At 46.7% G+C, this 23538-nt stretch overlaps 1 protein-coding gene, 1 long non-coding RNA gene and 1 pseudogene across 3 annotated transcripts in view; 2 read left to right on the top strand and 1 right to left on the bottom strand.

Moving 5' to 3' along the window:
- Positions 1-23538, top strand: part of LOC127305496 (ribonucleoside-diphosphate reductase large subunit) — a 95343-nt gene that overhangs the window by 25437 nt on the left and 46368 nt on the right. The gene's annotated exons all lie outside the window — the stretch shown is intronic.
- On the top strand, positions 3624-7052 carry LOC127305499 (uncharacterized; annotated as a pseudogene).
- LOC127305501 (uncharacterized) lies at positions 9910-12654 on the bottom strand. Of its 2 annotated transcripts, XR_007853979.2 has the most exons (4): positions 12162-12649; positions 11130-11211; positions 10915-11007; positions 9910-10206 (listed from the first exon to the last, which is right to left on the bottom strand). It is a non-coding gene; the product is annotated as an uncharacterized lncRNA (long non-coding RNA). The 2 variants fall into 2 exon arrangements; XR_011746244.1 differs by having other exon boundaries at positions 11130-12654.

The raw sequence follows: 23538 nt of genomic DNA on the forward strand, positions 1-23538 counted from the left end.
TTCTTGTTTTCAAAACCAAAGCTCTAGCACAAATATAGCAATCAATGCTTCCCTCTGCGAAGGGCCTTTCTTTTACTTTTATGTTGAGTCAGTTCACCTATTTCTCTCCACCTCAAGAAGCAAACACTTGTGTGAACTGTGCATTGATTCCTACATACTTGCATATTGCACTTGTTATATTACTTTACATTGACAATATCCATGAGATATACATGTTATAAGTTGAAAGCAACAGCTGAAACTCAATCTTCCTTTGTGTTGCTTCAATACCTTTACTTTGATTTATTGCTTTATGAGTTAACTCTTATGCAAGACTTATTGATGCTTGTCTTGAAAGTACTATTCATGAAAAGTCTTTGCTTTATGATTCATTTGTTTACTCATGTCATTACCATTGTTTTGATCGCTGCATTCATTACATATGCTTACAATAGTATGATCAAGGTTATGATGGCATGTCACTCCAGAAATTATCTTTATTATCGTTTACCTGCTCGGGACGAGCAGGAACTAAGCTTGGGGATGCTGATACGTCTCCGACGTATCGATAATTTCTTATGTTCCATGCCACATTATTGATGATATCTACATGTTTTATGCATACTTTATGTCATATTTATGCGTTTTCCGGAACTAACCTATTGACGAGATGCCGAAGAGGGCAGTTCACACATTTTACTGCTTGTTTTGGTTTCGTAAATCCTAGTAAGGAAATATTCTCGAATCGGACGAAATCAATGCCCAGCATCCTATTTTTCCACGAAGCTTCCAGAACACCCGAGAGCCACCAGAGGGGAGCCCTGGTGGGCCCAGATGATAGGGCGGCGCGGCCAGGGCCTGGGCCGCGCCCCCCTATTGTGTCATCGCCCCGTCAGACCTCCGACTCCGCCTCTTCGCCTATTTAAGCCTCCTCGACCTAAAACCTCGATACGAAAAAGCCACGGTACGAGAAACCTTCCAGAGCCGCCGCCATCGCGAAGCCAAGATCTGGGGGACAGGAGTCTCTGTTCCGGCATGCCGCCGGGATGGGAAAGTGCCCCCGGAAGGCTTCTCCATCGACACCACCGCCATCTTCATCAACGCTGCTGTCTCCCATGAGGAGGGAGTAGTTCTCCATCGAGGCTCGGGGCTGTACCGGTAGCTATGTGGTTAATCTCTCTCCTATGTGCTTCAATACAATAATCTCATGAGCTGCCTTACATGATTGAGATTCATATGATGATGCTTGTAATCTAGATGTCATTATGCTAGTCAAGTGGGTTTTACTTATGTGATCTCCGGAGACTCCTTGTCCCACGTGTGTAAAGGTGACAGTGTGTGCACCGTGTGGGTCTCTTAGGCTATATTTCACAGAATACTTATTCACTGTTATGAATGACATAGTGAAGTGCTTATTTATATCCCTTTATGATTGCAATGTGTTTTGTATCACAATTTATCTGTGTGCTACTCTAGTGATGTTATTAAAGTAGTTTATTCCTCCTGCACGGTGTAATGGTGACAGTGTGTGCATCGTGTAGTACTTGGCGTAGGCTATGATTGTGATCTCTTGTAGATTATGAAGTTAACTATTGCTATGATAGTATTGATGTGATCTATTCCTCCTTTCGTAGTGTGAAGGTGACAGTGTGCATGCTATGTTAGTACTTGGTTTGGTTATGTTGATCTGTCATGCACTCTAAGGTTATTTAAATATGAACATTGAATATTGTGGAGCTTGTTAACTCCGGCATTGAGGGTTTGTGTAATCCTACACAGTTAGTGGTGTTCATCATCCAACAAGAGGGTGTAGAGTCTAGCATCTATCTATTTATTCTGTTATGTGATCAATGTTGAGAGTGTCCACTAGTGAAAGTATGATCCCTAGGCCTTGTTCCTAAATACTGCTATCGCTGCTTGTTTACTGTTTTACTGCATTTATACTGCCTGCAATATTACTACCATCAATCGCACGTCGGCAATAGCACTTTTACAGCGCCGTACTACTGCTCATATTCATTCATACCACTTGTATTTCACTATCTCTTCGCCGAACTAGTGCACCTATTAGGTGTGTTGGGGACACAAGAGACTTCTTGCTTTGTGGTTGCAGGGTTGCATGAGAGGGATATCTTTGACCTCTTCCTCCCTGAGTTCGATAAACCTTGGGTGATCCACTTAAGGGAAACTTGCTGCTGTTCTACAAACCTCTGCTCTTGGAGGCCCAACACTGTCTACAAGAATAGAAGCACCCGTAGACATCACTCCTACCCGGGCGCGACACACAAGACACGCCAGGTGCCGGGTAAACACGATACAACCATCATCATTCTACACTATTTGCATCATTCTATGTACATCATTGGCGGCTATGATTGCAGGTATCCCGCGCCTTGGAGAAGTTTAGGGCGACGCATAAGAAGGGCTTTCATATGGTCCATTGCTGGGACGTGCTCAAGGACGCCAACAAGTGGATGACAAGCTTTGCGTCCTACAACGAAGCTGTGAGGAATGGGACATCGATCAACCTCGACGGCGAAGACGACGATCAAGGCCGTCCAGCCCTTCCACCTCGTCCCCGAGGCCATAAGGCTACCAAGGCCGATCTAGCCCGGGAGGCGCAGGCCATTGCGTTCACCCAGAGCATGGAGAAGCTAATGGCCGGGAATCTTGCCGCCTGGGCTGCTAGGGACGAGAAGAGGCGTCTGGAAAAAGAGGCCGCAACTGCTATCTACCACAACCTCGCGAAGGAGGTCATTGAGGTCCAAAGGATGGACGTCGAGGCCAAAAAGGCAGACGCCGAGGCCAAATTGCGTGCAGAAGACATAAGGATCATGCTTCCCGACTTGAGCGGGATCGATGACGACACCAGGGCATGGTTCATGAAGAGGCGCGCCGAAATCCGCGCGCGAGACACCTGATCGCCATCGCCATGCGCCCAGCACCTTGGTCTCCTTTTGGACTTTTTTTTATTGCTGTTCAGGCCTTGTTGTGCCCCTTTTTCTCCACTTTGCGCCGTACCTTGTGTAAAGTATGATGAACATATTGCAGACCTCAATTTGCGGCTGTAATTTCGTGCAAATTTGAGGCTACAATCTGTTTTCTAAAATCTGGCCGGCCTGCGCTGAAAATGCGTCGCCCCGCTGAAGCCAGTCCCAAACGCAAACGGACGCGCGACCATTTCAACGTCCGCCAGGCAATGTAAACGGACGCCCGCGGACATTTTGGGCGTTCAAAATGCGTCGCGCCGTTGGAATTGTCCTTAGTTTTCTTCACTTTTTTTGGCCGTGTGCATCCGTACTGTCACTAGAATGTGGCGTTGTTGCAGAGACTGAATGTAATTGGTATCTTTTGATATTAATATATTCTCTTTATCTAAAAAAATGCCCTAAGAGTGCCCGTCATCTAGAAACATGTGAAGCGTGTGCGCATCTCGTGTGGTGGTGTACATGCACAATTTCACGATTATTTAATTCCTTAAGAATTGAATTAATACCAATTTTTATTTTTGGAAATATTCTTTTTGAAAGAGTAACACTCACTTTTCACAATAAAATAAAATTAACAAGAGGGTATATTCCTAGTATATTGGACTATATACCCCATACTAGGGAGAGAGTCGAATCTAGGAGGAAAGAAAATAAAATACTCCCACCAAGGCACCAACTTGGACCAGGTTCCCTCAATTTCCGAATTCGAGAGCGGGTGAGGTCGGGTCGGGTGGGCAGCGACGGACGGCGCCGTCGCCCGCCTCCCTCAATTTCCGAATCCGATTCGATCTCCGGCGCGGCCAGGCCTTCAAAACTCGCTTGCAGCGGCCAGACCTATTTTTATCTCCTCCTGCCAGGATTGCTCCATATCTCGGCCGCGACGGATTTCCTCATCAGATTCCTACTATCCTTGCCTGGTACGCTCCCGCCCTCTTCCTCCCTCGTTCTTATTTGGTTTGCGTTCTTGCTTGCTCCGTGGATCTATTCTTCTTTTTTTCCCTGCTCCGATTTCCTTCTTGCAAAGTCCTCTTTCTTCCAGCTTTTCTGGAAGGGATTTCAGGATAATATTTTCCTCTCTTTCTCCCTGTTCTCCGCATACTCCTGCAATGGCGGAGCAAGAAAGCGTGTTTCCCCTACCACTCCGCAATTAGAAGTCTGCGTACGCAGATCGCCGCCACCAATCATGCTCCCACCGACCACCGTCCTCCCTCCCTCCCTCGCATTTTTGAAAAAGAAAAGCTTCCTTTTGTTTTCTCTTTTGCTTGTGGATCCCACGAAAAGGACTGGTCAAATTAAACCTCCACATCATGTATGCAGGAGGAGCAAGGTAGCAGGCGACCTCCGCCGTCCACAGGGCTCGGCTGTCAATTCAACTTTGACAGCCAGCCCAGTCCTGCTCCAATTCCAGCCAGGAGATCGATTCGACTAGGTAAGCAACAAACAAATTCCTAATCTTGTTATATATATTCCATGTATTGACCCTGACAAAGACGTGTACTAGGCCTCACATGGTCTGGGTTCGTTAGGTGAATTGGGGCACACAAATGTCGTGGCACACATATTTTCTGTGTATTATTGTTCTGCAGTTGAATTCAGTTCAATTCAATTTATGTGAACCGCGTGCAAGGACCGACATCTAACTCTATTCTTGCTGTTGTTTCTCTTCTTCTCAAGACTCAGGGCAGGGGAAGGCAAATAAATACTAGTAGCAGAAACCAGCTCCTTCTCATTGGCAGAACCTGGTTACTATAAGTCAGGCAGTTATGGCTTTCTTCTCGGCCCCCCTCCATCGACCCCTCTCCGCCATGGCGGTCGCTGCCTTCGCTGCGGTCACCTCCATCGAACTGCCCGACAGGCTATCCCACCACCACAGGCTCATCGACGCCAATGCCGGCACCGTCATGCCCCTTCCTCCATCCACCAAACCAGAACCTGCACCATCTCTGCCTTCAACCTCAGCGCTGTCCGGGCTACAGTCCTTCCCACGCAGCCACCACCAGGCTGCGTTTGACCTGGCCGCGAAGGCACCCGTCGCGTCCTTGCCGGTCATCAACATGGTGTACCAGTACGCGAGGTTCACCAAGGCCGAGGGCGCGACGGCTGCTATCCCTTCCTTGTCAACGGATGCTCTGTACCGCTGGCATCTGCCACACCCTGGGGCGCGTAGTGGCTCATCTGATGACAGGTCGCAGACCGTGGTGGTTCTGCTTGGGTGGCTGGGCTCGAAGCAGAAGCATCTCAAGAGATATGCTGAGTGGTACACCTCCAGGGGTTCCATGCTGTGACGTTCACGCTGCCCATGTCTGACATCGTCAGCTATAATGTCAGAGGGAAGGCTGAGAAGAACGTCGAGATGCTCTCCGAACATCTCGCCGATTGGGTCAGGGAGGAGGACGGGAAGAAGATAGTCTTCCACACTTTCAGTAACACCGGCTGGCTTTGGTACATGCATCTTCTTTTGGATTTATCACAGCAAGAATTAACTGAAACCTTTGGTTTTCTTAAGCTTATGAGTCCTTTGTGTGTTTGTTGCAGCTATGGTGTGATACTGGAGAACTTGCAGCGGCAAGATCCTTCCGCAGTGCACAAAATTAAGGGTTCCATAGTCGATTCAGCGCCTGTTGCTGTCCCTGATTCTCAGGTAAAAACTGTAGCTAACCTCAGGTGAACGGAATTAAATGGTTATGGTTTACTTTGTTATTTTTCCACATCCAAATTTCATTGTTTATCAGAAAAATGTATTTCATATTTGCTATCGTTTACTCGTATATTCCCTGGTCATTTTTTTTCTCGCATATCACATAGAAAAAAGGTTTGTTGGAACCTAAACATAGTTACTAAATTTTGTGTTTTTTACTGAGCTCAGGTTTGGGCTCTAGGTTTCTCGGCGGCTATCATGAAGAAACACAGCGTAGCAACAAAAGGAGCTATATCAAACGATACAAGGTCTGACGTCCTAGTTGTGGAGTCTCAAAGAGATCTGAAGCCAGCAGCAACCGAGGCCGTTCTACTATCTGCATTGGAGAAGTTTTTTGATGTTGTTCTGAACTATCCAGCCATAAATAGGTATGTATCCCATTCACATATGCATGAGTGGTTTGCATTTTCAGTCCTATTCTCCATGCCTTTTCAATGTTTCTGTTTGTAAATGTGAGGCGTGGCCTCTGACTTGTATATATGAGTTCAATGTTTGATTGGCGCTTGCATAATTACTCTGGTCATCATTCATTATATCATGCCATGGCTCATGATGTAACTGTCTTTGTAGCCTAATATAATAAAATACCTATTATAGAGTAGATGCACTAAACTATGACATGGTTCGGTTGATCAACATATCTCTACGTGTTGACAACAGGCTTCATCATGTTATTGGTGATTACGCCAGTATTTCTGCCCCTGACAGTTGATAAAGAAAAAAAACTACCTATTATTGAAATAGCACACCAGTGCTCAAGATCCTAATCCTAAATGCAGTGAAACGACTACATGGCAGTTCACTGACCATCTTGTTTTTTTTACAGGAGGCTATCCGGTGTTATGGAGATTTTGTCCTCGAACCAACCAAACTGCCCCCAGCTGTACATATACAGCTCTGCCGACCGGGTCATCCCCGCAAAGTCAGTGGAGTCATTCGTGGAGAGCCAACGAAAAGCGGGGTGTAAGGTGAGGTCGTGTGACTTCGTGTCGTCTCCTCACGTCGACCACTACCGAAGCAATCCGGGTCTCTACACCTCTGAGCTAACCAAGTTCTTGGAGGACTGTGTGCTGACCCGTCGGGCGGACGAGTCGTCGTCATCTCTGCCATAGGATGTTCGTGCAACAGTATGAACAAATTTGTTCCTGGTTATCCATTACAATGTACCAGGATTATATGACAATTGATTATACATCTGACCCGATTTTTTTTTTTCACTCGTGGGTTAAGTTTAGGAGGCACAACTGTACAAAACTTGAGAGAGGGAAGCAAAACAAAATTGTGGCTTGCTGTTCGTTCCATTGCACAAATCATTCATTTGTCTGGATGAGAGATCTAATGTTTCTTTGTGAATACTCTAATGACTAGTTATTGTGTCTCGACAACTTACTGTTCGTTCCATTACACAAATCATTCATTTGCCTGGATGAGAGACCTGCTGTTCTTTGTGAATACTCTAATGACTAGTTATTGTGTCTCTGTTTGAGGTTCTTGCTTTGATTCCGCATAGTTTTCGTGGCAATTGATTAAGCTTTTGTTTCTTCTGTTATGCTAAAAGGATGTTGAGCTGTTTCTGGTGCTCTTAATTTTCTGAATTATTATGGATAAACAAAATTGTAAACTGAGATCATAGTGCCTATTTTTATGATAAGGAATTTTGATGCGATGATGATGCATGACCCTGACGCCGTGGAGCTTGTCACCGACGCCTCCCTCGACCAGCAGCTCACGGTTCTCCGAGATCGATGGGGAGATAGAGCTCGATCTGGCCACGGGCGAGTCCCTCTCGGCGCTTGAGGTGGTTCGGAAGTGAGGGAAGGACCTGTCAAATAATCATCTACGGTAAACATGACTGGCTATTGGAAAGTTTTAGCTGTCTGGATTCAAAGAAAACGAAATTGGGCTGTTCTACCAAGTATGGCTGGCGCGTAACGATGCAAGAAAAGCACCATCAGTATTCAGTTTGAGTCAGTTCTCTGCCGGAGGAAGATAAAGCTCAGAGCTCAAGGAAGGGTGAAGCTGGGTTTCAAATCACGAAGGGAGGTTGCTTCGTCTTTACTCTTTACGAGTAGGCCGTCATGTATGGCTGCTTTAGCCACCTGCTGGGCTGAGTTGCCTGAGTTTGACTGTAAACAATGCCTACTATTTGAATGAAAGATCGGAGGTTCTCAAGAAAAGAAAAAGCTCTCTGCCAGAGAAGCCAGCTTTCTGTAGGCAAGAATGACGGATAGCCAGAACGGATGATGAGAAGATCGATTGCCTTAGTCGAGGAGTGGCATAGGTTCACACTAAAGTCCTGGCGTGCAAACATGCGGTGGAACTAGCGAAGGAGCTAGGCTGCAGAAAGTTATTCATTCTGGAGACTGACAACACGGCCAACACAGCAGCGTGTAAGATCGAAAACTCGGTTGTACGCCCGAGCTTGAGTGCACCTTATATCATTTCCACATCATACCATTGATTTCCTTAGCTTACGTCATATCCCAATTTGTATAATCTTTGGTAATCTTTCTAACCAATACAGGGCAGCAACCAGCCAACCACCTCAATCGTATGCAGCGCAGCCATGGTAAGCCAAAAGGCTATAGTAGCACGGTACGCCCGGGCTTGGGTGCACTCGGCTGGTGAGTGGCTGTGGTTAATCGCCAAGCAATCAATGCTGCCCATTTTCTAATGATATACGGTGTGTTGAAATTGCAATACACGTCTTCTTGGTCTAGTCTGGTAGTACAAACTTTAATAAGGACAGTTGGTACGCTGTAGAAAAATAAATTTCCGCCGATGAGAACCTGTACCGCACAGGCAAACCATTGGAGTTGTGGAACATCATGGACCATTTTTCATTCGTTCATTAGTAAACGGAGGTTTTTCATGTGCCAGCCGTGCAATGTGTATTAGTCTAAACAGGTACAGTACGAGGTTGGGAAGGTGAAAAGTGCTAATTAGAGCCCGGGCTCTTTGAAAAATTTGAAAACTTCCAAAAATTTCAACTATATACAGTACCAGCGTGCAAATTTTTAATGTGAAATACCTAGTATTGTAGATACAGCAAAAAAGACAAATTGGACAATTTTTTGAACATTCAAAAGGGACACTATTCATGCTTCTAGATCTGGATTTTTGTTACTCCCTCTGTCGCATGAAATATGTCTTAATTTTGTCTAAATTTTGAGACAAAGTTAAGACACCAAATTTAGACAAAGTTAGAGCATCTCCAGTCGCGTTCCTCAAACCGTCCCCCAAAGGGATTTGGGACGCGTCGGACAAAAAAACGTTCCCAACCGCGTCCCCCAAAGTCGCTTTTTGTTCGGCGCGGCCCGATACGGTGTCCGGCGCCCCGAGGCCATCCCCGCCCCACAGGGGACGCTCCGGGCACGCCAGACACAACGAAAAGAGAGGCGAGGCGTGGCGGGACCGACGCGTCAGCGACTCACGGACGGACGCTCAACCGCCGCCTACCTAGGGACGATGCAATAGCCGGGAAGTGGAACCGTCGCATTGGCAACCGCGTTGATCGACGCGCGAACCTGCTGAATGGAGCGCGTACTCTGCGGAAGAGCAACCGCCGGTCTCTTTGATATTTGTGCCGCCGGTCATCCACGCTCAATAAGACCCGTACGTAGGCGCTTTCGGATCTTCAATCGATCGCCATTCATCCAAGCTTCTCATGATGAGCGACCTCTCCGGGCTTCCATGATGCAACGATGATTCCCCGCCGCCGGGCCGAGGCTGAGGAGGAGGAAGAGGTTGAGGAGGCGGCGGCGGCCCGGGCGAAGGCGGAGGCGAAAGCGAAGCAGAAGGCGCAGCCGACGAGCTCCGTCGACGACGAGGAGGACACAAGTTCCTCCGATGCGTCGCATCGGACGACATCGCCTCTTCGGAAGAGGTGACGAGCAGGAAGCGCCACCGGAGGACACTTCTTCTATATACTAAATAAAAAAAGTATTTTAAAGTTTGAGGGCGGCGTTTGGAGGACACGGCTGGGAAGCGACGTCCCCCAAACGCGACACGAATGAAACACGTCCCCCAAATGCTCGATCCGGATGCGTTTGGGGGACCCAGCTGAAGATGCTCTTAAGGCATGTCTAATTATTTTTATCGAATCAAGGACATAATACAAGATATTTCGTACTGAAAATTCTTTATAAATTTCCAGTGTAAGCACCAGAAAAGCTATGATGTTGCGAATGGTTATCCATCTGTGTAGTTTTGTTCAGATCCATGTAAGTCTTCTTACTGGTGTTAGCAGAATAAAATGTAAAACAGTTGAACATGGATGTCTTTGATTTAGATGAGATTGTCCAGCAGTGAACGTAAAGATTGCAGGCTCTGGGGATCTTGGAGTTTTGATATACTACTAATGGATTTAGACATAATTTACATGTTCGGGCATCTACACAAGTGTGGCAGCATTGCTTAATCCAACATGGTAAGTTCAATGTTAGCAGCGTGGAGGCGATCTTCAGCAAAACTGGATGCGCTCCCTTGCATCATCATTACTTTGTGTAATATCATTCATCCGTGGTTATCAATATTATCCTGTGATATGTTGCAAGTAAAATAACTTGTCAGCTATGTTGTGGAACCCCACAGCAACAGCCAAGATTGGTAGCTACTTTTTTTTTCAGGCTGGATAAATATATAAAAGAAATTGATAACCATAGAAATCATATAAAGGTAAGACCTTGCAAACTGCTAATTTCAAGTCTTAGACACCAGTTTTTCACAAAAAAAGATGTGCAGATATCGGATTCATCACTGTAAAAAACATTTGAATACAGTCGTGGCATCACGCATATTCTTGTTACTACAATATTTACATAGGAAATAAGGAGGAACGTTCAAGCAGCGTAAAATGATAACCTCCTGTAATGGGTGTACTAGTATAGGGAATCGCTTTGACAAGTTGAATTTATCGACTTGCCAGTCAGCGAAATATTTCTAGATGCATTCAAATAAATCTTTTTGGATTAAATTTGCAGTTAGTTTTAGCTTCTTTGTTGCGTTTAATCCTCAAGATCCAGTGGTAGGGTCCATGACATGAATTATTTTCTTCGGCGTTTCAAAAGAAAAATTGTACAAGCTGTCAAGTAGAAGTAAAGGAGTGTGGAACAACATGGAGAAGTGTTTTATAATCTAAATTATTTTGGATTTGTGGGAAGGTATGTGTGCATTAGTAACATAAATAAATGCATTTGTGTACTGATTAATTGGTAATATATAACATTATAGTGTAGTGCAACTCACCAGCCAGCAAGAGTTTACGGTAAACCCCTGTTTGACAAATTGGTTTGGGATAGATGCAATATTTGAGTAATTCATTACTGCCACCACATCTACCTGTGATTAGATGATGGATTATGGTTAATGACGTTAATAAGTAATGTGGTGTAATTTCCTAACTAATTGGGTTATAGTGCTAGATATGTAAGCTAAAAATGGTGCGAATGGGATAGATTTACCGCAAATTATGGTTCAAGATGACAGCTCAAATGAGAAATCCATGCCATGATGCATTCTGTGATGTTGATCTGCATTATTCGCCTGATTATACAAGAGAAAAGCTTGTGATCCATTGGGTGGTTCCAATTAACAGTTCCTGATAACAATTCCAAGAATGTCTACTAATCTAGGGTACTCATGTATGATCCATGACTTGACGAAATGAAAATCGTGGATCAATTAAAAGTTATGTTTACTTGAGAGATAATTAACAACAAATATACAATGTGCAACACTCACATTTCTGCAAGAACTTCCAGTAATTTGGAGAGGTATGAAAATAATCTCGCATAGCTAGTAAATAGAGGTGTGTGAAACTGGATGCATAAATTATTTATATGCTAAATTAGGGTAGTTGTGGTAATTGTAGGTGGGCTAGCGACAGTAAATAAACTAGATTTTTTGACAATGGCGAGAAGTTATATATGCAGGTGCTTAATTACAACTGGACGGTGTCCGGGTTATCTTATAAGATTGTCTATTTGTGTGAGGAACTGTAGTGATTGTTAGTTCGTAGAGTACGAGTTTAGACTCAAACGTAATATTCAGGTCAACAAAAATAAAAGGGGTATATATCAATAATTTCGGCAATGTTTACAGTGAGGGAGTTATTCAACTAGAAGTTAGTTATAATCTAAAGGCATCTTCAATGGGGAGACCTATTTCGGACACAAAAATGTCCATTATTGTCCAAAATGGGTCGCCCTGGACAAGAGTCTGCACAACCGGCAGACCTATTTGGACAAAAACTTGTCCGTTTGTTTAGTCAATAACAAAGGGGGTCTACATGTCATAGACTCTATAATTTCCTATTCTGCTGAAATCAGTATATCTGAAACAATTGCAATCAAAATTTGCACTGAATCACATACAGCTAGCAAATTCTAATTATGCGTACTAGTACAACATTTTACCAGATAACAGAAAAAGAGCATCACCCAAAGAGCTAGCAGATAGTGCATAGATTAGCTAGTGCATCATGTACTGATTACCTAGCAGCCAGGGACGAAGCTCCACAAAGAGTGCTATGGTGTCACCTCTACTGGAATGGGGTCAGGTTATCCAAGACAGCAGCGCCGACCTGCTCCGTCCCTGTTAGCACCTGATGCGGACGACGTGGGGGCGCGCACCACAGCCATGGGCACGGACCGAGCGAGCCTCACGCGCACAACCACGAGCTCCTCTGGCCGCGGGGAGAGGGCCTAGCAGGGAGACGCCGATAGCAACCGCGACCTCGTCAGGGCGGCGGCGGCTGGTGGCGCCGTCGGTCGGGGAGTCGCGGCGGGGCCGGCCAGAGCGGAGGCGGTGGCCGGTGGGGATCGAGATGCGCTTCGACACGGGATTAGAGTTGAGAGAGAAGAGGAAATAGAATGGGCCTGACTGCTTTTCGACCTCCATGTTCTATGATGCATACGAGTGAGGTGGTTGGGGCTATCCAGGCTCTGTATTTCATCAGGCTGTCTATACAAAATTATACACAACGTGTTATGACGTAGGCTTATGAAACGGATGGTCTGATAGGGATTCGATAAAAGGAGCACCCAAGCTCGGGCTGCCTTCAGAGTTTTCGCTATGTTCATACGTTGATAAGTGTATATATAGGCACCCAATGTCCGACGTGAATTTTTGGCACATGGATGCTATGCACCCTATAAATTCTAAAATTCAGGGTAATTTTAAATACTGAAACAAAATTTGAATCCTCCTAAAAACAAAAGATGATTAAATATTGTACTCGTATTGGATGAAAAAGATAAATTTATGACAAATATAAGGTGAATCGTGCCTAGACGTGGGGCTTGTTCGATTTTGTCTTTTTGTCATTTTGAACCCAAACATTTTATCCAAGTGCAACATTTCATCATCTTGTTGACTCCAATGAGAGCATCTCCACCGGCGCCTCCCAAATAGACGTCGGCAGCTGCACTGGTACTTGCGTATGGGGGACGCCGGCACATTTGCTGAAGGCTTCCTCACACCGACAACCATAATAGGATTTTTTGAATAAAAAACACACAAACATGGATAGAAATTCGAATTTAAGGTTTTCCAATACAAGTCTAAGCTAACATCCGGCCACCAAATCGCCGTCATTCATCATAATCCTGCACCCAAAAAAATAGTCTGTGCTTCAAGGCCAAATGATCACACGAAGGGCGTCATCGGAGGCTGCACCTCAACGATGTCCTCCTCGCACTACTAGGAAAAAGCCTATAGGTGGAGGCAATATGTGCCGGCGCACCACCTTGCACGTGCGCCGGTGGGAAGTGTTGCCGGCGCACCCCTTTTCCGCCGCGCCGGCGATGGAGGCATACTGCCGGCGCACCTTCGGAAATGACGCGCCGGGGACAAAGTTTGGCAGGGGCTCGGCCGGTTCGGGCCAGGCCCAGGAAACATTGCCGGCGCACCAGCCCAGGAGCGCACCGGCGGTAAATTTCTATTGCCGGCGCGCTCCTGGGCTGGTGCGCCAACGATGTTTCCTGGGCCTGGCCTCGCGAATAGAGCCGGATCGGCTTAATCTTTGCGCCGCACCCGTGCCATGGTGCGCCGGCAATAACTGGGCGATTATTTCTGCTCAACAACCACTCCCCCACTACTACCACTCCACTCCTCCACACAACCCGACCCTTCTCCCAACCCACCTATTTTTTGCCCATTTCTATCCCAAATTTAGCCAATTTGACCAAACAAAATCATATTTTTTTACCAAATCTTCCCTTCCTACATGCATCTCCCACATCCCCCTATGTAGATCTAGATCTACTATCCCGCATTGACCGCTCAATCTAGATCTAGATCTAGAAAGTCGGCTTCCATACGCCGTGGTAGCGGCGCGACGTCTCGATCTTGTTGACGAGTATATCAAACCAATAGGTGATTAATGAACAAATTGAGGAATGAAATCAACGTATATTGGACATTAATTTGAAGCAAAGCTCGTGTGTGGCATATATATATGTTGTGTTTGTGCTTGTGCTTGTGTGTGTTGTTGGCGTTGAAAATGAGTTGCCAACGTTGCGCCGAAATGTTGATTCTTTAAGTTTCCGTTTCGGCACATTTCTGGCGCTCCTATGTCCTACCGTGTAGGAAGGTCATGCCGAAATTTTCCGTGAAAACTATACCGACGGATGCATGGTTCTAATCAATTATGTAATCTTACCATGCAGGCGATAATGGTTATCGAGATGAGTGAAAGCATCGTGATGAGATATCTGAAACACGCGATCATCGACATGTATGAAAATAACCGCACGGAGGTATTGTGTCCGTGCCGGAGATGCAAACGAGGGAAATGGTTTGACCTGTATTCAGGCAAATTGCAGGGGCACCTGCTCACTAATGGTTTCATGCATGGACACACTCAATGGATGAGTGATGATGGCGCGGAGGTCAATGGGGCGACGGCAGCAGGTGGTAATAATGGCCGGCAAGAAGGAGGGCATCATGATATTGATGACGATGAAGAGCTTGTCGCACAGGACGATAACCTTGACGACGACAATAACCTTGACGACGACGAAGAGGTGCCGCTAGCTTCAGTCGTGCGGGACCCTCATCTTCAAGATCTGCTTCTCGAAAAGACGAAAGGCGCCAAGCGGAAATCAAAGCTTGAGCAACTCGAGATAGACTCGAATACTCCGTTGTACGACTCAGGTCGCGGGTTGGGGGAGTCTCGCTTGAGAGTAGCTCTCGATGTGCCGCAGATGAAGGCGAAACACGGATGGACGGACACAAGCGTCGACGACATCCTGGAATACGTGAAAGATCTCCTTCCTGCCGGGAACACGTGTCCTGGTAGTCTAGCCGAGGCCAAGAGAATCACGTGCCCTCTCGACTTACCCCACGAAAAGTATCACGCCTGCATCAACGACTGTATCATGTATCGCAAGGAGCACATGGACAAGACCAAATGTCCTGTGTGTGAAGCTGAACGGTACAAGAAAGGGAAGAAGAAAGCTCCTCGGAAAGTTGTGTGGTACTTCCCGCTCGCCCCCCGGCTTCAACGGTTCTACGCGGACCGCAAGGAAGCAAAGCTCATGCGCTGGCACGCAGAAAGAAAGGAGGCAGTGTTGAATGATAAAGAGCGGATTGAGCACCCAGTCCGACGCACCCTTCGGATGCAAGCCGAGTGGAAAGCATTAGACAATGAATTCGGAAGTTTTGGGGCAGATCCCGAAACATCAGGTTGGGTGCGAGCACGGACGGATTCAATCCGTTCGGAAACCAGAGCAGCACACATAGCACATGGCCCGTGTTTGTATGGATCTACAACCTCCCGCCCTGGCTGTGCATGAAGAGGAAGTACATACAGATGAGTATGCTAATTCAAGGGCCGACACAGCCAGGAAACGATATCAACATGTATCTCGAACTATTAAAGGAGGAGCTTGAAACGTTGTTGGCGGAGGAAGGGGTAGATACATGGGACGCCGTCGCGGAAGAATATTTCCCTTTGAGAGCCGCGTTGATCACGACGGTGCAGGACTACCTCGGATACGGTTACATTTCGTGCCGGTGTGCCATGGACACAAGGCATGTGTCGTGTGCATGGAAGAGACGATGTTTTTGCAGCTTGGTAAGGATCCCGGCTCTTCGAAAACAGTTTACATGGGGCATCGAAGGTGGCTACGAAAACCGACCCGTGGAGAAAGCGTGGAGATCTGTTCGATGGTACAAATGAACCCCGAGGACCTCCACGTAAGAAGAGCGGCGAAGAGATCGATACATTACTGAAAGGTTGGAAGGAGTGCCACTGCGCCGGGAAAGATTCGTCAAAAGCCTGGAGAGAAGAAGAAGAAAAAGGAAACGACGCCGCTCATTGGTGTATGGAAAAGGAGGTCCGTGTTTTGGGACTTGCCGTCTTTGGAAAATTCTCGATACACCTCACCGCCTTGATGTCATGCATATTACAAAGAACGTGTGCGAGAGCTTGCTTGGCACTCTTCTCAACATGCCGGACCGGACCAAAGATGGGCCGAAAGCAAGACAGACCTGAAAGTTTTGGGCATCGAGGAAGAGCTTCAGATCCCGCCGGCCCAAGAGGGACGATCGGAGGAGGAGGCGGACGGCGGTCGAAGCGCAAAAGGATTAAGCAGCCGGACTATTACTGTCCCCCTCCTGCTTCACTTTTAGTCCGGCCGAGGTCGATCAATTTTTCAATTGCCTTGTAGGAGTCGAGTGCCCTTCGGTTACTCCGGGCTAATAAGCGAGATACATGGACCCCAAGAAACGAAACTTCAGCGGCATGAAGTCTCATGACTGTCACGTGATGATGACGCAGATTCTTCCGGTTGCAATCCGAGGTATAATGGATGACCATGTCCGTGCAACGCTGGATCGGCTCTGTAACTTCTTCGACGTCATAACTCGAAAGTCGATAAGCGTGAAGAAACTCGCAAGGCTCCAGGAAGAGATCGTGGTGATCCTATGTGAGATGGAGATGTACTTCCCGCCTACATTCTTTGACGTGATGGTCCATCTGTTGGTCCATATCATGGATGATATCGTCAGTCTAGGGCCGGCATTCTTACACAACATGATGCCGTTTGAAAGAATGAATGGGGTCATTAAAGGATACGTTCGTAACAGGTCACATCCGGATGGAAGCATCGTACAGGGCTGGCTCACCGAAGAGTGCATCTCTTTACGCACGAATTATCTAGACATCGAGGACCCTGTTGGTTTGCCTCAAAACAAGCACCTCCGCAGGTTCGAGGGAGTAGGCCACAAAAATGGAAGGAAGGAACTGCACGTGCACATGTCTGGTCGGAGTTCCGACTTTGACAGGGCCAACTTAGTAGCGCTACAACACATTGACTTGATCGATCCTTGGTTGAAAGAGCACAAAACCATGACAGAGAACAGTGGCAAGCCGATGATGACGGAAGCAGAAATATACAGAGAGCACAACTCCTCTTTCGCGCGCTGGTTCAAAGACCACATTGATGCTAATCCTCCACCAATGGATTCTGACAAGGATAAACTAGTATTGGCCTTGTCACATGGCCCCGCGCCCAACATCATGACTTACCAAGCGTACGATATCAACGGGTACACATTCTACACGGAAGAAAAAGACAAGAACAGTGTTTACCAGAACTCAGGGGTAACGATGGATTCCTGGACGGGTGACGTAAATACTAGATACTACGGAAGAATCGAGGAAATCTGGGAGCTTAGCTACGCTGGGGAGAAAGTGCCGATGTTCCGTATCAGATGGGCTAAGAGCGTCAGAAAAGAAGACCGGTATTTCACCACCATGTTTCTACCCGAAGCCAACAAATCAAAGTCCACGAACGCCACCGCGCAGAATGAGCCATGGGTACTGGCAGAACACGTGCACCAATGCTTCTTCATAACCGACCCATCCAGGCCTAGCCGTGTTATCGTGAGGAGAGGCAAGAGGACCATCGTCGGAATGGATGGAGTCGCCAACGAGGAAGACTTCGAAGGACAAGTCGGAGACCCAATGATGGAAGAATCCGAGGACGAAGACACAACATACACCACAAGAAGAAGCAGGACCACGCTACCGAGGTCAGGTCGACCCTTCAAAAGAAGAAGTCACGACACGGGGCTAAATTATTCAACGACGAGCAAGAAAAGCAAGAAGAAAGCGAAACACTCTTCTCAATCGATGATGTAAAACTTTATTTGCAATCTATAACTCATATTTTGTGTAATTCATAACTACTCATATGGTCATGGCCAATATTTTATGTATGACTAATTAATATTGTGTTGGTCAATATTTTGTGTATGTATAACTCATTTTTTTTGTTTTTGCATACTCATGCATATATATATTGCTTTGTTATTATCTTGAAAAGATAAGAAAAATAAAATAGTATAGCATTTGGGGTAAAATAAAAGAAACATAAAATAAAGAGAAAAGAAATAAAGAAAAAGAATGGAAAAAAGAAAAGGAAATGGGCAGGCTAGCTAGGTGAATTGACATGTCCCAGGTTACAGCTGTGCCAGGTTTATTGCCGGCGCACCAGGCTTATTAATTCGCCGGGGGTATACTTGTCCCCGGCGAACCAGGTAGGTGGTGCGCCGGCAATAAGCCTGGCACGGCTATACTACGGACTTAACCGTTTTCTCCTCATCTTCTCCAAGACACGCCGATCCCATCCCCTTTCTCCTCATCCGCCGCCGTTCACCGCCAAATCCCCCCTCCACCGTCCGCCTCCGTTCTGCCCCACCACCATCCTCCACCAGCGCCGCCACACCGTTGGAGGAGGGGACATCGGCGCCGCCGTTGGAGAAGAAGGAGCCGCGCGCCAGCCGTTGGAGAAGAAGGAGCCGCGCGCCAGCCGTTGGAGGAGGGGACGTCGGCGCCGCCGTTGGAGAAGAAGGAGCCGCGCGCCAGCCACTGTGAGCTTCCCTCTCCCCTTCCCTCTTCCCTTTCCTCTCCCCTTCCCTCCCCCTTCCCTATCCCCTCCTCCGTAGGGTTAGGATTTACCTACTGCTAGTTAGGGTTAGGGTTCCTGCTAGATGCTCTCTGGTTGCATAGACATATTGCATCATATTTTTCATGCTGAAAATGAAATTGAATCATATTCATACATTCAAATGAACTACTTCCAATTGAAAAATTGTTGAATAAGAAAATGGAACAAGTGCTGTTGAAAAAAGAACAAGTTCTACTGAATTGGGGTTATTCATAAAAAGAACAAGTGCTGTTATTCATAAAAAGAACAAGTGCTGTTGAAAAAAGAAATTGAGTTGGGGTTTTTTATTATAGTGGAAATGAAATGGAAATGCTACTGGTTCATTTAAAATAGTTCTCTGGTTTAGTTCACTATTTCTACTTCACTATTTAAAATGGAAATGGAAATGAAATGAATGCTCATGTTGATGCTCACTGGTTGCAAATAAAGATTTTGAAATGGTTTTGAAATGCTACTGCTCATGCTCATGCTCACTGCCAAAAAAGAAAATGAAAATAAAAATGCTTGCAGTACCTAGGTAGCTAGGCAGTAGGGTTTTTTGGTTATGCTACTGCCAATTCATATAAATTACAGTAACAATTAAGCTCTCTGGTTTGAAACTAAACCAATTTTAAACTAAACCAATTAAGCCCTCTGTAATTTTTCAACTAGAAATAAAATGATGCAGTAGGTTTAAATGATATAGCAATCAAGTTGGTTTAGATGAAATGCAAATGAAGTAGCAATATTTAGACCCTACATTAGAATATGATTTTTCAATGATGACAGTTAGGCACTTAGGCTGTAGCTCTCCATCTCTGACCACCTGGTTCATTCTCCACCAGTAGGCACTTAGGCTGTAGCTCTTTGATACTCGAGCTGTATGCAAGATATTAGAAATGAGGTAGACAATTTGGTGAATTTAGAAAATGATTTTAGTTGCAGGTTGCTAGGGTTTAAAAAATTGTTCATTTAAAAAATTGTTGCTACTACTATTGTCTCTGGTTATATTACTTGAGTTATGTAATTTGAGATGGGAGGTTGGAGAAAACTCTTAGATGTATCAGGAAATCAGGTTGAATTTTTTTAGCAAATGTATGATGTGTTTTTGCAAATATATGATGTGCTGTTGCAAATGGACAGTAGCTAGCTAGGTTCATTTAGTTGATTTATAATTGGAGCTTTCTGATAATCCACAAATGAGAAATGACACATGAGCTTCTCTGGTTCATTTAAAAGAAAATGAAAATTGGTGCTATGTTCCTTATCTGGTTCATTTAAAACAAAATGATAAGGTACCTAGTGTATTTTGTATAAGTGGGTACAAGCTCTCTATGTTGATGTAAAATGGTTATGGTGTAAAATACTAAAGATGGTTTGAATTCTGGTTTTTATTTTACTGTTTGAATTCTGGTTTTTATTTTAGTGTTTGAATTCTGGCTATGGTGTAAAATGCTAAATAATACAGAGAACATAGTCAGTAGCTACTGTAATGCTACTGTAATGCATGCTACTGATTCAGGGATTTACTTCATTTCTTAATTTGCTAGCAGTAGGTTTACTAGCAGTAGCTAGTATGCAAGGTTCTCAGTAGGTGCCAGGGATTTAAAGTGTTAAGTTGCAAATATTTCATTTGTTTATGTAAATAAGCAGTAATGCTAAGTTGCTAGCTACTGCTATGCTAGCAGTAATGGGATTTAAAGTGTTAAGTTGCAAATATTTCCTTTTCTGGTTTTAAATGGATGCTGTCAAGTGTTATTTTTATGCTGATGTAAAATGCCACTGTAATGTATATGCTGAAATGCTACTGTAATTTATATGGTGATGGTTATGGTGATGGCATGGTTATGGAGATGGTTATGGTTATGGTTATGGCATTTATATGTTTGCATTTACATTACGAGGATTGAGTTGCTATTGAGTGCCGGAATGTCGATTCATTTCCGTTCCGCCAATTCTAGCACTCGGCATGACCAATTTTTAGCAAAGGTCATGCCGAATTTTTCCGTGAATTCTAACTCTTTTTCATCTTCTATTAGTGCAAGCCACCATGTCGTCTCAAGAAGAGTTAGAGGAGCACTACAATAGGCACTTCTTTAGGACGGAGGAGGATGCCGAGGCCGCTGGTGTTGGCGGCGACGAGGACCATGAGATGGAGGATGCCGCTGGGGGTAGTGCCGACGAGCCGAGCGGCAACGAGGCAAGCGACGCCGCCGGGGGTAGTACCTACGAGCCTAGCGGCGATGAGGCAACCGGCGCCGCCGGGGGTGGCAGCGAGACAAGCGGCGACGATCCTAGCGGCGCCGCCGGGAGTAGTGGCACCGGGACAAGTGGAGCCAAGAGGCCGCGGAAGGCAAGGCGCCAAAACACGGTCGGCACCGGCAGAGACACAGTCAAAGAGGTGGACCCCGCCAGTGGTTTGCCGGTGGAGCCTAAGGATGTTGCCAAGGGGTACGGCAACCAACTGGCATGTATCCTCCGAGAGGTCATCAATCTCAACGAGACGGACCTCCGAGCTGAGAGCAAAGCGCCTTTGCGAGCCCAGCTCATTGCGAGGTTGCACGCACGATACAAGTTCCTAGGCGACTACGCCTCTAGTCATCAAACCAACAACATTGTGAACTCACAAGCCCTCCTGAAGTTCACCAAACACCTCAGCAGCTATAAGTACATGGTGCGGAAGCTGATTGCTGAGGGCAAAGGTTTTGAAGAGGTCCACTCCGCCTTTCCGCATGTCACCCAGGCGGACTTTGATGCTTTTGTGGCCAATGAAGAGCTACAAGCAACCAAGAATCGCAAGTTGTGGGGGAAGGAAATGCGGGAGCTTAACATCGGCAACCACAACCTTGGGAGCCGTGGGTACGAGGGAAAGGAGCCCTATTGGGCGAAGGAGGACGAGGCGTATGTAAATGCCGGCATTGAGAACCCCTGGCTCAAGTACAAGGACCCGCTTGAAAGAAGATTCATCAGGTCCCGGTACCATAAGAAGAAACTAACCGGGGAACTTGTCACGGACCCGAAGGTCGTAACCGACATAATTTGGTTCACGAACGACCAGAAGGTCCTGGCGTTGGAGAAAAAACTGGTAAGCAATTTACCGGTTTAATTAGATCAAGTATCGTTCATATAATAGTAGCAACATTTCTAAATGGTTCGCGTTTCTTCCGCAGGAAGAAGAAAGACAAAGACTTTCTCAAGGTGACGAAGGCTCCTCGTCCCGAGCGTCGACGGGCAGGGTAGCATGGGACAAGCCTCTCGTACGGGCGCTAAACATCGTTAATGAGCATTCACCGACGAGAAGGCCGCATAGAGGCCGTGTGGCTGGCGCCGGTACAGGCTACAAGCATGGTAACTATGGCTTGTCGTCTGCGGCCGATAAAAATGCGCGTAATGAGAGGAAGCAGCGGGAGGCGGAGGAAATGAGGGAGTCAATCCTAGCCCAAGTCCAAGCTGGTTTGAGTACCATGGCCCAGTACCGCAACTCAAAGCTACACTCGTACACTGAAGTCAAAGCTGAAGTCGCCGCTTCGGTCCAAGCAGATTTCAACGCTCTACAAGCGTGGTATGAGGGTGGCAAACAAGGCCCCCCCCCGAAAATGCAAGTGGTTAGCTTCAACGGCAGCAACTCGATGGTGCCGCCGTCCGCCGGCAATGACAATGTTATAATGGAGACTCCTCCGGCCGCCGGCAATGTCGCTGGTGCTAGGGATTCACCGTCCATGCCGGGTAGCAGCCCCTCCGTCACTTGCATGCCCGCCGCCGCATGTGCTGGCCCGTCGACATTAGCCGAGCTCAACGCCCTCACGGTAATTAACTAATGTGTACATCAAGTTAATATATTAGTTTCGTCATCCTTGCCCTCTCTCTAACGCCATACACATGTTCTCGCAGGCGCTCTCGACGCCATGCACCTTCTTGATGAGAGTAAACGACGAACTCAAAGACGTCGCGAGGGGGTCCATCCTTCGGCCCCTGGATAAGAAGTGGCACACACGAGATATGGCGGATGACGTTTACCGGGTTGAAGTGGATCGGGCGTTACCGGGCTATGAGGATTTGTTTCCTCCTAATCAACCGCATGGTGCCGATGACGATAGCCCGTTGAATCTGGCCTCACTGAAGGGTTGGGTACTGCTATGGCCGAAGACCCTAATTCGGATCAACACCTACTCGGGGTCGACGGCAAGCAAAGACAAGCACCTTGCGGCGCCACATGTCGGCGTCCCTCCACGACAGCCGCCGGCGCCCGTGGTCATCGCCCCACCGTAACGGCCACCTGCGCCGGAGGTCAGCACCCCACCACAACAGCCAGCTGCGCCAGAGGCCGAGGAATACGAACGTGACAACTTCCAATGGGATATTCCTACGTCTTCACAAGTTGTCCATGAGGATGCGCCGGGCTTGAAATATGTGTGCTCCAAGAAGCTGTTCGATTCTCAAGAAACGGCTGAGGAGGAAAATCCTGAGGAGGTCGCCACCGCCGCCGTCAAAAATATGTTGAGCCCAAACACACTCCGTGCTACGGCCACTACGGCGATGGAGGGTCCATCAGTACAACCCAAGAAGAGGAAGAGGCAAAATAAGAAGGACGCCCAAGACAAGGCGGCGGCCAAATCCAAGGACAAGGTCCCACTCCTTGAGAAGTTGCCAAACAATTGGCGACCTCTGCATCACTTGGGTCAACCGATGCTGCCGGAGCATGTCGTGAAGAAACTCACCCCGGATATGAGGAGCTTGCATGAGACTGTCTTGCATGTGGAGAACCTTCTTCTCAAATCAAAAGATCCTGGTTACCCTCTCTTGGTGGCGAAGGTGCCAACTGGCATGAACTTCGTCGAGAAGTACCCCGCGGACTTGTGCTTCATCCGGTTCAACGACATCTTCAGCATCTATCGCATGCAAGCGCTCCACTTTAGTGTGGTTCGCCTAGTTGCTC

Source organism: Lolium perenne, chromosome 6 (genome assembly GCF_019359855.2).
Source record: "Lolium perenne isolate Kyuss_39 chromosome 6, Kyuss_2.0, whole genome shotgun sequence".
Lineage (NCBI taxonomy): Eukaryota > Viridiplantae > Streptophyta > Magnoliopsida > Poales > Poaceae > Lolium > Lolium perenne.